This window comes from Ovis aries, chromosome 2 (assembly GCF_016772045.2).
Source record: "Ovis aries strain OAR_USU_Benz2616 breed Rambouillet chromosome 2, ARS-UI_Ramb_v3.0, whole genome shotgun sequence".
Lineage (NCBI taxonomy): Eukaryota > Metazoa > Chordata > Mammalia > Artiodactyla > Bovidae > Ovis > Ovis aries.
The window spans coordinates 140,760,112-140,778,006 of record NC_056055.1 but is presented as its reverse complement, the minus strand read 5'-3'; the positions used below and the strand labels follow the sequence as shown (position 1 = coordinate 140,778,006).

The 17,895-nt window shown below is 39.2% G+C and overlaps 1 protein-coding gene across 6 annotated transcripts in view; it reads left to right on the top strand.

Annotated features, from left to right (window-relative positions):
• The window catches only part of CERS6 (ceramide synthase 6), a 348,157-nt gene that overhangs the window by 176,572 nt on the left and 153,690 nt on the right, over positions 1–17,895 (top strand). The window lies entirely within an intron of this gene.

The following is a 17,895-nucleotide window of genomic DNA, read 5'->3' as shown; positions in this document are numbered from 1 at the left end:
GGTAATAAATATTTGGCTGCTTTTGCCTTAACCACACACTTAAGAATTGTGACATTTGCAAGTACATGTTCCAAAGTCATATTGACTGATTTTATTTTTGGCAACAGGAGAATAATCTTGATTTTATTCCTTCCTTTATCCTTATCCTGAACAAATGTTTGTTGGAAAATGCTCATTTATCTTTTTCTGATTTCTACAAGTTGTGGCCTTTCAAATTGCATATAAATGAATGGACTTGAAGCTCACAATTATATGTTTAGTCCGTATTCCGGGGAATTCGAGGAGTAAGGAGAAGTGTTTCATAGACACAGTGACCTAACAGAATGTCATTTATGGATGTTGATTTTTGGCAGTTGTATTTTGAGTAGATTGTAGGAGCCTGGGACTGATGTTGGAAAGACTCATGGGAGGGGCCAAAGGCCAGAGATGCTGAATTCAACCTTGCTGGGCATTTGACGAGAGAAATCAACCTGGAAAGAAAAGAATGGACCCCAATAGAGAACTGAAGAGAGAATCAGTAAAATTTGACTGCTGTTAGAATTTACAAACAAAGCATTAAAAAAACTCAATATCCAAATCAAATTAGTTAAATCTAAGAAATGGATCACAGTAGATTTAGAAGTCAGTATAAAATGTGGACAATACCTGAAACTTTTCCAATAGTAATTTTAGCCCTCAAAGCATAACTATCAATGACAGGAAAAGAGTAAAACTAGTTATGATGCTTAGAAAATGATGCTTGGACTGATGGTATACAATGAAAAAGCCATTCATAGTTTCCAGGTGTGAGAAAGGAAAAGACATAATCATTTAATGTAATATGTTTTACTGAACATAATTCTTATTCACAGTATCTTTTTTTATAATGAAGTGGCCACAGGACTGGAAAAGGTCAGTTTTTCATTCCAACTCCAAAGAAAGGCAATGCCAAAGAATGCTCAAACTACCACACAATTGCACTCATCTCACATGCTAGTAAAGTAATGCTCAAAATTCTCCAAGCCAGGCTTCAGCAATACGTGAACCATGAACTCCCTGACGTTCAAGCTGGTTTTAGAAAAGGCAGAGGAACCAGAGATCAAATTGCCAACATCCGCTGGATCATGGAAAAAGCAAGAGAGTTCCAGAAAAACATCTCTTTCTGCTTGATTGACTATGCCAAAGCCTTTGACTGTGTGGATCACAATAAACTGTGGAAAATTCTGAAAGAGATGGGAATACAGACCACCTGACCTGCCTCTTGAGGAATCTGTATGCAGGTCAGGAAGCAACAGTTAGAACTGGACATGGAACAACAGACTGGTTCCAAACAGGAAAGGGATTACATCAAGGCTGTCAACCCTGCTTATTTAACTTCTATGCAGAGTACATCATGAGAAACGCTGGACTGGAAGAAGCACAAGCTGGAATCAAGATTGCCAGGAGAAATATCAATCACCTCAGATATGCAGATGACACCACCCTTATGGCAGAAAGTGAAGAGGAACTAAAAGCCTCTTGATTGAGGAGTGAAAAGGGGGAGTGAAAAGATCTGGCTTATAGCTCAACATTCAGAAAACGAAGATCATAGCATCCGGTCCCATCACTTCCTGGGAAATAGATGGGAAACAGTGGAAACAGTGTCAGATTTTATTTTTTGGGTCTCCAAAATCACTGCAAATGGTGATTGCAGCCATGAAATTAAAAGACGCTTACTCCTTGGAAGGAAAGTTACGACCAACCTAGATAGTATATTCAAAAGCAGAGACATTACTTTGCCGACTAAGGTCCGTCTAGTCAAGGCTATGGTTTTTCCTGGGGTCATGTATGGATGTGAGAGTTGGACTATGAAGAAGGCTGAGCACCAAAGAATTGATGCTTTTGAACTGTGGTGTTGGAGAAGACTCTTGAGAGTCCCTTGGACTGCAAGGAGATCCAACCAGTCCATTCTAAAGGAGATCAACCCTGGGATTTCTTTGGAAGGAATGATGCTAAAGCTGAAACTCCAGTACTTTGGCCACCTCATGCGAAGAGTTGACTCACTGGAAAAGACTCTGATGCCAGGAGGGATTGGGGGCAGGAGGAGAGGGGACGACAGAGAATGAGATGGCTGGAGATCACTGAGATGATGGACGTGAGTCTGATGATCCCTGATGGACGTGGTCTGATGCGCTGGTGGCACAAAAAGTCGGACACGACTGAGCAAATTAACTGAACTGAACTGATTCTTCATACAGAGACTAATATAACAAAGACCCTCTGAGCTCTCTCCTGTCTTGTTTTAAAGGATTAAAATATTACAGAAGTAGGTGAAGCTCTCTATAGACCCCTTCTATGTTCTGCTCTACCCTCCAGTCAATCTCTATCCTCAATTTGGTGTTTATATTTCCTTCTTTATTTTTATGCTACATATATGTGTATATATGTATATGAGTATATATATTCATGAAATATATAACATTATTTTGCATGTTACAGAAGTGCCTAACCTGTTTTTTGAATCAATGATTTAATGAAGACAGTTCTGGCTCAGATTAAGTTCACACTGATCCTGAGAATGAAGTGAATAGGTTTGACTTACCTCCAACCTCAGTGACTGCATTGATAAGTCTGTTGCTTCTCAAACAGAGAAACAGCTGCTGCTGCTGCTGCTGCTGCTAAGTCGCTTCAGTCGTGTTCATCTCTGTGCGACCCCATAGATGGCAGCTCCCCCGTCCCTGGGATTCTCCAGGCAAGAACAGTGGAGTGGGTTGCCATTTTCTTCTCCAGTGCATGAAAGTGAAAAGTGAAAGCTGAGCCTTCAGCAAATGAGGAAAACTACTTAGAGTCACAGAGTTACTTATTGATGGACATAGAAATAATTTTAGGGGATGTTTGCTTTGAGGTGAAACTCAGGTCTGCATAATTGGTCCATAGGCTGAGTCATATCTTTTCTCCTAGCTAGACTATTTCTTTGGATTCCTCAACTGATTAAAGTTTGAACGCCATCTTGGGAATTTAGATTGTATATCAGAGTTTCCAAGAAAAGAATCTTTAATCTCATCTTTGTTTCATTCTTTAAATTTATGGAATTTTTCAAGCTAAAGTCAATCTACTTTCTTCCTAGCTGATGATCATCTCTGTTGTCTTCAATTAATAATATTAGTGTCCCAGTAACAATTTGAAATGGAGAATACAGACTTAAAAATTCTTAACTCTTTTTAAAAATGTCTTCAGATAAAACCTATCAATTGTTTAACTAAGACTTCAAATCTATCTTCACTTCAAAATGCTGCATTCTAAAGCTAATCTTTGCATGCTAAGTCACTTCAGTCATGTCCGACTCATTGTGACTCTATTAATTGTAGCCCCCCCAGGCTCCTCTGTCCCTGGGATTTTCCAGGCAAGAATACTGGAGTGGGTTGCCATTTCCTGCTCCAGGGGATCTTCCCAACTCAGGGGTTGAACCCATGTCTAATCTTTGAGGGGAGGTATTTTGGCTAAAACCCTGTGGAACAAGAAAGAAATATGTGTCTGCATCATTAACGCGGTTCAGTGATGTCTGATGGCTTTGTTAGACTTACTGAATGCAAAATACAATTGAAGGACCTAATTTTGTTCTACAAACCAAAAATCCAGCCAACCCACCAACCACCCAGATGAACAGAAGTCTGGCACCTGTGGCTCTGTAAAAAAAAAAAAAAGTAATAATAATCTGTGAAATTTGATGTCTGTGCACTAATGGACATTACATGCTTTCTCAGAGAACTGGCAGTGTATCAATTCTGAGTGTATCACCCTGAGTATTTTCTGAACTCAGGGTGTCATTATCTGTTTCTAGTCTAGACCTTAAGGCTATAGGGCTTTTAAGATGTAGACAAAGGAGACCTGGTGTGAAAAATGAGGAGCCCTGTTTTCTTTCACCAAGTTATCTGGGAACATAGGGAAGTTACACATTTCTCTGAACCTGATGTTTTCATTGGTAGAACAAGGGTGTGGATGGACCCCCTGGGATCACTACCTTTGCTGGTGAAAAAACAAGGCTATTCGATAGATCAAAGCTGTTAAGAGAAGCTTGTGTTCACATGAAAAAGTGCTCAACATCACTCATTATCAGAGAAATGCAAATCAAAACCACAATGAGGTACCATCTCACGCCAGTCAGAATGGCTGCCATCAAAAAGTCTACAAACAATAAATGCTGGAGAGGGTGTGGAGAAAAGGGAACCCTCTTACTCTGTTGGTGGGAATGCAAACTATTACAGCCACTATGGAGAACAGTTTGGAGATTCCTTAAAAAACTGGAAATAGAACTGCCATACGACCCAGCAATCCCACTGCTGGGAATACACACTGAGGAAACCAGAATGGAAAGAGACACGTGTACCCCAATGTTCATCGCAGCACTGTTTACAATAGCCAGGACACGGAAGCAACCTAGATGTCCATCAGCAAATGAATGGATAAGAAAGCTGTGGTACATATACATAATGGGATATTACTCAGCCATTGAAAAGAATACATTTGAATCTGTTCTAATGAGGTGGATGAAACTGGAGCCGATTATACAGAGTGAAGTAAGTCAGAAAGAAAAACACTAATACAGTATATTAACACATATATATGGAATTTAGAAAGATGGTAACAATGATCCTATATGCGAGATAGCAAAAGAGACACAGATATAAAGAACAGACTTTTGGACTCTGTGGGAGAGGGCAAGGGTGGAATGATTTGAGAGAATAGCATTGGAACATGTATATTACCATATGTGAAATAGATCTTTAGTCCAGGTTCGATGCATGAGACAGGGTGCTCAGGGCTGGTGCACTGGGACAACCCTGAGGGATGGGATGGGGAGGGGTGGGGGATTCAGGACGGGGGACACATGCATATCCAAGGCTAATTTGTGTCAAAGTATGGCAAGAACCATTACAATGTTGTAAAGTTATTAGCCTCCAATTAAATAAATAAATTAATTAAAAGTAATAAAAAAGAAAAACTTGTGTTCAAACATAAAAATTGGGAGATGGATAGCTTTGATTTATGTACACAGAAATATACCAATGTTGCACTCAAATACCTGTAAGACCAAACCTTTGCCCTCAGTAAGCTGTTGTCCTTCTAGGGTAAGCATCACGCATTCGTGACGCCAACTCTTAACCAGGCATCTTGCCAAGTCATTTCACTTCGAGTGTATGCTTAACATTTGTGGAGAAAGGAAGAGAAGACAACAGAGTTTTATTTGCCTTCCTGCCTTAGCATCAAAAAGGAGCTTGAAAGTGAAGGCCATAGCTGTCAGAATAATTCCACTGATTTTGCTTAATATGTTTGGAGAAAAAGCTATAGAGTAATGTACTTTGCAATAAAAAATATAACTTCTGTTTTAACTTTTATGTTAAAATAAAGAGGCAGTATGTAGTAGAAAGGAGTGTGGTCCCTGGAATCAGATTGCCTGGGTTTGAATCCCCAAAGTCATTACTTGCTAACTGTGCTTTTAGGCAAGTGACCTAAATTATTTTTCCACGTCCATAGGATCGGAATGATAGTAGCATCTACCCCATAGGGTTCTCATAACATGAGAATAAGTTGGTGCATACAAAAGCCTGTGATGGTACCAGGCATTAAGTGAGTGCTCAAGGAATGCAGCTACTACTAACTTGTGAAAATACTTAGTTGATCCTCAAAGAACGCCCAGTAAATAGAAGTACTGTTCACTTCATAAAGTTGATGATTAAGATGGCTATTAAGTTTGAAGCCACAGTTAACTTCACTTCAAAACACTGTGGAATGGCTATGATCCAAAAGTCTGCAAGCAATAAATACTGGAGAGGGTGTGGAGAAAAGGGAACCCTCTTGCACTGCTGGTGGGCCACTATGGAGAACAGTGTGGAGATTCCTTAAAAATTGCAAATAGAACTGCCTTATGACCCAGCAGTCCCACTGCTGGGGCATACATACCGAACAAACCAGAATTCAAAGAGACACAGGTACCCCAATGTTCATCGCAGCATTGTTGATAATAGCCAGGACATGGAAACAACCTAGATGTCCATCAGCAGATGAATGGATAAGAAAGCGGTGGGACATATACACAATGGAGTATTACTCAGCCATTAAAAAGAATACATTTAAATCAGTTCTAATGGGATGGATGAAACTGGAGCCGATTATACAGAGTGAAGTAAGCCAGAAAGAAAAACATCAATACAGTATACTGACACATATATACGGAATTTAGAAAGATGGTAATGATGACCCTGTATGCGAGACAGCAAAAGAGACACAGATGTGTAGAGCGGACTTTTGGACTCTGAGGGAGAGGGAGAGGGTGGGATGATTTGGGAGAATGGCGCTGAAACATGTATACTGTCATGTAAGAAACGAATCGCCAGTCTGTGTTTGATGCAGGATACAGGATGCTTGGGGCTGGTGCATGGGGATGATCCAGAGAGATGATATGGGGAGGGAGGTGGGAGGGGAGTTCATGTTTGGAAACTCATGTATACCCGTGGTGGATTCATGTCAATGTATGGCAAAACCAATACAGTATTGTAAAGTAATATAAAGTAAAAATAAAAATTAATTAAAAAAAAACACTGTGGAAGTGAATGTATCTGATACACAGAAACCATTTTGAAGGGTGTTTTTAAGTCCTGATGTACTTGACTGGAGAAATGATGAAATATGAGTATACCATGTTTATACTGTAGCTTTGTTCGTACCTTATGAAAGTCATAAGCTGTGAGGTTTTCAGTAGAAAAGCAGGAATTTAATCTTCTTTGTGGGGCTTCCCGGTGGCTCAGACAATAAGGAATCTACCTGCAATGCAGGGGACCCAGGTTCGATCCTTGGGAGGTGAAAGGATAGATTTATGTAAAGTACAGTTGGCTTTCTGTGTCTGTGGGTTCCATTTCCACAAATTTCAACCAACCAGGGATTGAAAATATTTGGGAAAAATAAGTCCAGAAAGTTTCAAAATGCAAAATTTGAATTTGCCACATACTAGCAGCTATTTATATAACATTTACATTGTATTAGGTACTCTAAAAATGATTCAAAGTGTACAGGAGAATGTGTATAGTTTGTAGGCTAACACTATTACCATTTTATATAAGGGGCTTTAGCATCCTTGGATTTTGATATTTGACACTGTTATTTGGTATCAGTTCCCACAAATACCAATGTACAACCATATCAGTATACAAAGTCTTTACTAATTAATTTCAGAATATTTTTTCATTTATCAAACTCCATAGTTTCACTATGAAGAAGTGGAAGCAGTGATAGATTTTCTTTTCTTGGGCTCCAAAATCACTGAGGATAGTGACTGCAGCCATGAAATCAAGACACTTGCTCGTTGGAAAGAAAACCTATGACAAACCTAAATAGCATATTAAAAAGCAGAGACATCACTGTGCTGGCAAAGGCCCATATAGTCAAAGCTATGGTTTTTCCAGTAGTCATGTAGGATATGAGAGTTGGTCCATAAAGAAGGCTGAGAGCTCAAGAACTGATGCGTTGGAACTGTGGTGCTGGAGAAGACTCTTGAGAGTCCCTTGGACTGCAAGCAGATCAAACCAGCCAATCCTAAAGGAAATCAATCCTGAGTATTCATTGGAAGGACTGATACTGAAGCTGAAGCTCTAATACTTTGGTCACCTGATGCAAAGAATTGACTCATTGGAAAAGACCCTAATACTGGGAAGGATTGAAAGCAAAATAAGAAGTGGGTAGCAGAGGATGAGATGGTTAGATTGCACCGCCAACTCAATGGACATATTTGAGCAAACTGAGCGATAGTGGAGGACAGAGGAGCCTGGCGTGCTGCAGTCCTTGGGATCACAAAGAGGCAGACATGACTTAGCAATTGAACAACAATAGTAGTTTCACTTTATTTGTAAAAATTTGCAAGACATATGAAGTTTAAAATGAAGTTTTTATTAAATTTCATGAAGAAAAGATGTAAGCCCTACTTCACTTTATTCATATATTTGGTAAGCAGTGTGTTTTTTTTAACCTTAAATGATGGAACAGTGAAAATGTGAAATGTCTCAAATTGATAAATTCAGTCAGAATCAAAGGAACTACATGCTAATATGTGTTCTAATAAGGCACCCTAGTTTTGCATTCAGTAACAGTATTTTTAAATTATTATTTAGACCATTCCAGAGTTGACTTTCTTTGATTCCAAATTTCTGCTATATTGGTCATGTAAAAAAAACTGCATTACTAGCATTTGGCATGTCTTTCCCCTTTCTTACCCATATTTTGCACAGTTTCTGGAAACAGTTGGTAAAATTATTTGATTAAAGACTATTTTGGTTAAAATAAACCTGTAAGTAGAGAAGTTAAAGGGAGTGCTCATACCATTAATAAAAATTCAGATGTCAATTTAGGAACTATTTCTCGCCAAACACTCTGCTGTCAGAAACACAAAATAAATAATATTCAGTCATACCTACTTGGAGCTCACAAGCAAGTCGGAGGTTTGTGGCTGTAATCAAAGATGAGATAAGGAGGTAAGAAACACACCGTCAGAGAATTATAATGCTTTCATTGTTGCAGTGCTCAGAAAAGGTGGCTTCATGGAATAGCTAGCATTTGACATAAATCTCAAAGGAGGGATAGTGTTGCAGTACATGGACAAGATGAGTGGCTAAGATGGAGAAGGGTCCTGGGATTTTACTGGTGACTTTAGTGAACAAACTCAGTATTGTCTAAGTGCCCTGGTATTGAGAAGAATCCCAAGTGCAGCCCTTCCCTACTTCCAATTTTGCAAGCAGCCAGTTTCTAGTCATCAGGACAGAGACTGTTCTTATCATGTGGTATCTATGAATGGCCCCTTGGTTGGAAATACCATTTCAGCCGGATACATTGTCTTCAGTTTTCAGCTGTGTAACATCAAGAAGAGGCAGCAGAGCGTAATAGTTAAGAGTTGGGATGTTGAAATCATGCTGCCTGGTTTGCAGTTCTGGTGTTCTCCCTTCCTGGCTGTGTGACCTTTGAGAAGTCGGTGAACCTCTCTGGACTTATTTCCTCATTTGAAGGAAAATTAGGGATGATGTTAATAGTACCTACTTTGTTGTGTGGAATAGTTTTCACTGAATGACTTTCTGCTTATAAAGGGCTCAGAACAGCTGTTAGCCCAGAGCAAGTACTCCAGAAATGTTGTAAAGAAATTGGCCCCAGGGGCTGTCCTCCTTTCTCGAGGATGATGTGCTAAGTTGGGCTCAGGGAGCTGCTCCTGGATGTCTCTCCCTGCATCTGCCTCCTCTATCAGTTAGGACCCCTGTGCCATGTGAGTGACACCTGGCAATAAAACAGAAGACCTCTACACTCTGATTCTCTGCTTTTATGGCACATTTTTATTAGTCTTACTTTGACAAAGAACCCTTTCAGCCTTATTGTATAAGGACAGTAAAGCAGATTCTGTGGGCGGTAGTTTTTACTAGCTTTCCATTCTCATTTTCAGGCTTGATGGCTGTGAGAGGTTCCGTGTCCAAGCAAGTGTAATGTGGAACACATCTAGGCAGAGAAATGCATGCTAATTCTGTGGGATTTGACGGGAGGCTTTTGAGAGAGTGTTGCACTAGGTTTGTGTCCTGGTTTTGCCACTTAGCAACAGTCTGGAATTGGGCAAGCTAATCCTGAGGCCTCTCGGTCCAATAGAGGTTCCTCCCTTGCAGAGCTGCTTTCTCATCTAGAATCTTTCTGGGATTCTCTGGTGATTCTCAGCATCCTCCAACCACAGCTTAGGATCTAGCCAGCCCCTGGTTCTGACAGCAGGCTCCACAGTGAGGTGGTTATCCTCAACCCTGTTATCTGTGTCCTTTTGAGTTTATGCTTTCCTTAACAAAGTTCCTCTTCTGCCTGTTTAGTGCTATATTCATAAAGACACATAGGTAAATTCATGCACCCGTCAGACCTATCACCCATCACCCAATTCAGTGCACCCAAAACATTGCCATCTTTAACCAGACATCCTCTAAGTTTTTAAAGAAACATTCTTTTAACTATATTTCTCTTACCATGACCACAGTGTCTTGAAATTTCTCTTTAAGAATAAATTTAATACTTCCCTTCTCCAGTCCCTTCTTCCAGTAATATAATCTGATAATTCATCCTTTGATTATTGTTTTAAAATATTTTGTACTAAATTGCCCCTTAAGAACAGTAGCATTTAACTGGGCATTCAGTTCAGTTCAGTTCAGTTGCTCAGTCGTGTCCGACTCTTTGTGACCCCATGAACCGCAGCACGCCAGGCCTCCCTGTCCATCAACAACTCCCGGAGTTCACCCAAACCCATGTCCATTGTGTAGGTGATGCTATCCAACTGTCTCATCCTCTGTTGTCCCCGTCTCCTCCTGCCCTCAATCTTTCCTAGTATCAGGGTCTTCAAATGAGTCAGCTCTCTGCATCAGGTGGCCAAAGTATTGGAGTTTCAGCTTCAACATCAGTCATCCAGGACTCATCTCCTTTAGGATGGACTGATTGGATCTCCTTGTAGTCCAAGGGACTCTTGAAGAGTCTTCTCCAACACCACAGTTCAAAATCATCAATTCTTCGTCTCTCAGCTTTCTTTATAGTCCAACTCTCACATCCATAGATGACTACTGGAAAAGCCATAGCCTTGACTAGATGGACCTTTGTTGGCAAAATAATGTCTCTGCTTTTTAATATGCTATCTAGGTTGGCCATAACTTTCCTTGCAAGGAGCAAGCATCTTTTAATTTCATGGCTGCAGTCACCATCTGCGGTGATTTTGGAGCTCAGAAAAATAAAGTCTGACACTGTTTCCACTGTTTCCCCATCTATTTGCCATGAAGTGATGGGACCAGATGCCATGATCTTAGTTTTCTGAATGTTGAGCTTTAAGCCAACTTTTTCACTCTTCTCTTTCACTTTCATCAAGAGGCTTTTTAATTCTTCTTCACCTTCTGCCATAGGGTGATGTCATCTGCATATCTGAGGTTATTGATATTTCTCCCAGCAATCTTGATTCCAGCTTATGCTTCCTCCAGTCCAGCATTTCTCATGATGTACTCTGCATAGAAGTTAAATAAGCAGGGTGACAATATACAGCCTTGATGTACTCCTTTTCCTATTTGTTCCATGTCCAGTTCTAACTGTTACTTCCTAACCTGCATACAGGTTTCTCAAGAGGCAGGTAAGGTGGTCTGGTATTCCCATCTCTTTCAGAATTTTCCACAGTTTATTGGGCATTGTTTGCCCAAATTTCCCCAATGAAATTTACAGCAATTATTTATGCTGTTAACAATACTTCTTTTATTCTAAAATCATACTTTTTGAATTCTTAACTTTTGCTTCTATCTCCGTGAGTTGGAGTTGACCAAAGTAATTTGTTTAGTAATGGTTAAAGAGTAATGTATTTTCAGAACTTTTGATTATCTGAGAATGTTTTACTTTTGTTTTTTTTTTAACAGATGAAAGCAGTTTGGTTGGCAGTAGCTTTCTTTGACGGAATGTTCTCTCTTTTCTATAAATTTAGTGATGCAAAGGAGAAGTTAAGACCACTGGATATTTGTTCCTTTGATGGTGACATATTTTCAATTGATTTGTATGTTGACTTTTTTTGTTTTTGTGCATGGATATTGAAGGATTTTTTTTTTAAACCCAAGGATTCAAAATTTGTCAGGATGTGGCTTTGAATTGATATTGTTCAGAATACAATGTTGACCTTATTCTTTTCAGTCAGTTGGTTTTTTTTTTTCAGTTGTATCTTTGGTTATTCCATTTAAATCCTTCAGTTGAGTTTTCTCAGAAGCAGCTATAATTAGACTTGATTTTTCTGATTCTCTGGATCTTAGGTCTTCTTTCATCTGTTGGTTCTTTTCTCCAGCCCTATGGAGATGGTTTATCTTCTACATCAATGATTTTTAGCAGGATATGTGTACATTTTTTTTCCCTTCCCCCTCATGTGGATAATATTCCTTCACTTCATTTTTAGAATCCTTATATTGCTTTTTTGTTTCACTGATAATCTCTTTTTATCTTACCCAGTAGTCTTACTAATTTGTGGCTTTCTTCCTCTGATTTTAGGAGACATATCTAACACCACCAAATGCTTTTCTAAAAATGACATCGGATTCCTCCCCGGAGTTAACTTTAGAAGATGGTTCTTTCTTTGGATCCTTAGCATGCTCTTTTCTTTCCGTATTTATGCAATAAATACTTCTTAGTAGACCAGTATTGACATTTACATTTTTTTCATTCCTGAATTTGGAAATATCCATCCAGACCTGCTCGCAGAGAAGATGTATAGATTGACTTCTACCCCACTCTCTGTTCTCTTTTTTGCTAGTAAAAGTCCTCTTTTAGCTCTCTGACCTTGTAGCAGGTTGATGACTATAAGCCTTGGTCTACTTTCAGTGGACCAGAAGAATTTCACATAGAACAGCTATCTCTATATCTTGTTCTCTGTCAGTTAAATGGGTTGTAAGAACTCCAACCTCCAGAACGCAACACCACCATGAATCATTTTGCCCCTAAGTCACCTTCTCTGTAACTGGAACTCCCAGAGTGCTAAATACTTCCTTTTTTCTTACTCATCTTTTGAACAGTCAGGAGTTGACAAGGTGGGGGGAATTCTCCTCCTGCCTCAAAAGTTTCATTCATGACAGAGGGCTGTCTAGGTTTCTGATTGATGCAGATTTTTGCATTTCTGTACAAGATGGCAGAAAGTGGAGACAGGAAGATATACTCAGATTTTCCTACTTCCTTTAAGAGCAATAGCTTGTTTCTTGTTGCCTCTAATTATATTTTTATTTCTAATTTTATTCTTTTTTTTTCTTCTGTAAATTCTTTGATTCCTGCAATAGGTACAAGGTCATTTTTTACTTTTTGTGGTTGCATGCACCTTTATTTACCTTTCTTTTTAATAGATATTTTAGTGGGAGGTTGAGAGGGGTTGTGTTAATGGCTGGTAGAAAGGCACCATTTAAAACTGTAACTTACATGACACTACAAAAATAAAACAAAGGACTTCCTGAATATGGAAAAATCCTTGAAAATATTGCTTCTGTAGATATTTGGTGGAAATAAACTCTGCCTTATAGATATTCATCACAGAGTGTTATTCAGATGATGGAGGCATTCATGTTCCTATAATATAACCTATGTCTTATGAAAGCTGGGTCATTTTATGAAAGAAAATGTAGTTACATGAGTGATTATAGGGGTTCCAATGACTTTCGTAAAGTTTCTTTGTTATCTGTAAAAACTGGCTGATCTAAGTGTCTTATACAGTTAATGGGGCTCTCACGGCAAGTATACTGGGGGTTTGCTGTTCCTTCCTCCAGTGGATCATGTTTTGTCAGAACTCTCCACTGTGATTCATCCGTCTTGGGTGCCCTGCATGGCACGGCTCATAGCTTCACTGAGTTATGCAAGTCCCTTTGACGTGACAAGGCCGTGAAGGGGAGGTGAAGAGGGCAAAGGAGAAGAGGGCAACAGAGGAGGAGATGATAGAATGACATCACTGATGCAATGGACATGAACTTGGGCGAACTCCAGGAGATGGTGAGGGACAGGAAAGCCTGGCATGCTGCAGTCCACTGGGTCACAAAGAGTTGGGCATGACTTGGTGACTGGACAACAAAGTTCTAGAGCTGAAACAGCTCTTTAAATCATTTAGTCTAGGAGTTGTGAATTCACTTGTCTTCAGAGACCAAAAAGTGACTTGCAAATGCATGAATTAGGCTGGTTTAATACAATCATGAGTCAGAGGAACTAGAGAGAAGTGGAAATTACTTTTTCCATCAAATCCTTAGGATATCAATATATCAAAACAGCGTAAATATCAAAAACAGTATAATATAAACCACTCTCCCATTATAGAGATGGAATTGAGGTCAAGAGATATCAATAGGTTTGCTCAAATTTAAGAGAATCTATGAATGTTGACCAGAACCAGCTATATAATTCTAGGAACCAATGAACAATAAAATATGGAGCTCCTTATTCAACAATTATTCAGAATTTCAAGATAGTAACAGCAAAGCATTAAACCTAGCATCATGTTCTGTATAACTGCATGAGATACATACCCTTAGAACCATACCAGGTCTTCACTTCTGATTTAGAATTTATACATCCTAACAGAAAGAAATACACAGATACTCTCACCCGCAGCCACCAAAGAAATTGATAATGGAGATGGGGTTAAAATTAAGGCCTTGACTTTGACACTGCAGTAAGTAAACTGACTTTACTTAAAGGAAGGCTTTTGTAAGAAGTTTTAGAATCATTGCTTTTTGTTCCTGTCTGAATTCAGGTTTTATGGATTATTAGTTGATGATTTTCAATCCTAAAGTTCAAAACTCTTCTCTAAAGGTTACTTCTGACTTGAATTCCAGGATGTTTGAAGAGTCATTCAGTCCAGGAATGAAACTCAGGGACATTTGCGTCTACAATCAAGTCTTACTCAGCTCTCTGAGCTCACTGCTATTGTTCTTTTCTTCTTACCTCAAAAGAGCTTTGTAACCTGAATCATCTCCTCAAATAACCTTTACAAAAAATCTTACTTGTTATGGTTTATCAGAAGGGAAGGGAAAGGGATAAATTAGAACGGAATTAACATATATGCACTACTATATATAAGATAGATCAACAACAAGGACCTACTGTATAGCACAGGGAAATCTACTCAATAAGTTGTAATAACCTGTAAGGGAAATTAATCTGAAAAAGAATATAGACCATACTCTAGACCATATATCACAATGGTGCAATCACTCACCTAGAGCCAGACATCCTGGAATGTGAAGTCAAGTGGGCCTTAGAAAGCATCACTACGAACAAAGCTAGTGGAGGTGATGGAATTCCAGTTGAGCTATTTCAAATCCTGAAAGATGATGCTGTGAAAGTGCTGCACTCAATATGCCAGCAAATTTGGAAAACTCAGCAGTGGCCACAGGACTGGAAAAGGACAGTTTTTCATTCCAACTCCAAAAAAAGGTAATATCAAAGAATGCTCAAACTACCGCACAATTGCACTCATCTCATACACTACTAAAGTAATGCTAAAAATTCTCCAAGCCAGGCTTCAGCAATACGTGAACCATGAACTTCCAGATGTTCAAGCTGGTTTTAGAAAAGGCAGAGGAACCAGAGATCAAATTGCCAACATCTGCTGGATCATGGAAAAAGCAATAGAGTTCCAGAAAAACATCTCTTTCTGCTTTATTGACTATGCCAAAGCCTTTGACTGTGTGGATCACAACAAACTGTGGAAAATTCTGAAAGAGATGGGAATATGAGACCACCTGACCTGCCTCTTAGAAACCTATATGCAGGTCAGGAAGCAACAGTTAGAACTGGACATGGAACAACAGACTGGTTCCAAATAGGAAAAGGAGTACGTCAAGGCTGTATATTGTCACCCTGCTTTTTTAACTTCTATGCAGAGTACATCATGAGAAATGCTGGGCTGGAAGAAGCACAAGCTGGAATCAAGATTGCCGGGAGAAATATCAATCACCTCAGATATGCAGATGACACCACCCTATGGCAGAAAGTGAAGAGGAACTAAAAAGTCTCTTGATGAAAGTGAAAGTGGAGAGTGAAAAAGTTGGCTTAAAACTCAACATTCAGAAAATGAAGATCATGGCATCTGATCCCATCACTTCATAGCAAATAGATGGGGAAACAGTGGAAACAGTGTCAGACTTTACTTTTTTGGGCTCCAAAATCACTGTAGATGGTGACTGCAGCCATGAAATTAAGACGGTTACTCCTTGGAAGGAAAGTTATGACCAACCTAGATAGCATATTAAAAAGCAGAGATATTACTTTGCCAACAAAGGTCCATCTAGTCAAGGCTATGGTTTTTCCTGTGGTCATGTATGGATGTGAGAGTTGGACTGTGAAGAAAGCTGAGCGCTGAAGAATTGATGCTTTTGAACTGTGGTGTTGGAGAAGACTCTTGAGAGTCCCATGGACTGCAAGGAGATCTAACCAGTCCATCCTAAAGGAGACCAGTCCTGGGTGTTCGTTGGAAGGACTGATGCTGAGGCTGAAACTCTAATACTTTGGCTACCTCAGGCAAAGAGTTGACTCATTGGAAAAGACCCTGGTGCTGGGAGGGATTGGGGGTAGGAAGAGAAGGGGACAACAGAGGATGAGATGGCTGGATAGCATCAGCAACTTGATTCACAGCGACTTGGTGAACTCTGGGAGTTGGTGATGGACAGGGAGGCCTGGAGTGCTGTGATTCATGGGGTCACAGAGTCAGACACAACTGAGAGACTAAACTGAACTGAACTGAGACCATATATATAATTATGGTCTACAGTCCATGGCAGTCGCAAAAGGATCGAACATGATTTAGCTAGTAAACAAAAACAGTGTGTATATATAATGTATAACTAATGTATCACTGTTCTGTACACCTGAAATTAACATGACATTGTAAGTCAACTATACTTCAACTGAAAATAAATCAGACTCAAAGAGCACAAAAAAAGATTCTTATTTGAAATTTTTACATGGCTTGGAAACACAGAAAGCAAATTTCCTCATCGCAAAGTTGACTAGTCACTTTCTCCTTTGTGTTCATTTACAACTTGTAACCCAAGATACCATGAGCAGCATGATCTCAGGAATTCTGTTTTGTGACATCAACCAGTTTTTAAAGGCACAACTATTTACACTCAGAAAAATAAAAAAATGGGAATTGAGTACCAGGTTGAGGTTTTTTGCAGGAACCATATATTATATATATGTGCACATAGTATGTATATAAGTTATATAAAGTCTTGGTGTTTTTGTAAAGTCTTTAAAAGAGGTAAACATTCAATTCATCTAACATTGAAAGAGAACTTAAAGATTTTCCCCCTTAAAAAAGTGACCATCTAACAGCTGAACAGAGTTTGGGATAGTATAATGCTGTTGCTAACAGTTGTACATCAGATGGATGGTTTCAATTCCAGATAGGTTCCTTTAGTCATATCCAGAAAGATGCCAATAAAAATTTGTTAAAAGATGAGGGGCTGGTGCATGGGGATGACCCAGAAAGATGTTATGGGGAGGGGAGGTGGGAGGGGGGTTCATGTTTGGGAATGCATGTAAGAATTAAAGATTTTAAAATTTAAAAAAAAAATAAATAAATAAAACTATAGGATAAAGAAAAAAAAAAGATGAAGGGAAAAACTATTACCTACTTTAAAAATACTAAAGTTTTCTTTAAAAACATGAACATCAGTTAAGTCATTTACTTAATCTCTGAATCAGGCAAAGAATTCCAAACTATCTTATATACTTTCATATTGTTCAAATCTATCCTTTCATGAGCCATGAACTAGAGGAAATTCACATGCTGAAGGAAGAAAAGATGAGTGAGTAGGCAAACATAATAACTGAATGAAAGAAAAATTGTTACAAATATAATTATTAATATTTAAAATATTTACTGTATGCCATTCATGGTAAGTGTACATGTTTAGCCTGCACTGAAGTCACTGCAGATGGTGACTGCAGCCATGAAATTAAAAGACGCTTACTCCTTAGAAGGAAAGTTATGACCAACCTGGATAGCATATTAAAAAGCAGAGACATTACTTTGCCAACAAAGGTCCGTCTAGTCAAGGCTATGGTTTTTCCAGTGGTCATGTGTGGATGTGAGAGTTGGACTGTGAAGAAAGCTGAGCACCGAAGAATTGCTGCTTTTGAACTGTGGTGTTGGAGAAGACTCTTGAGAGTCCCTTGGACTGCAAGGAGACCCAACCAGTCCATTTAGAAGGCGATCAGCCCTGGGATTTCTTTGGAAGGAATGATGCTAAAGCTGAAACTCCAGTACTTTGGCCACCTCATGCGAAGAGTTGACTCATTGGAAAAGACTGTGATGCTGGGAGGGATTGGGGGCAGGAGGAGCAGGGGCTGACAGAGGATGAGATGGCTGGATGGCATCACTGACTC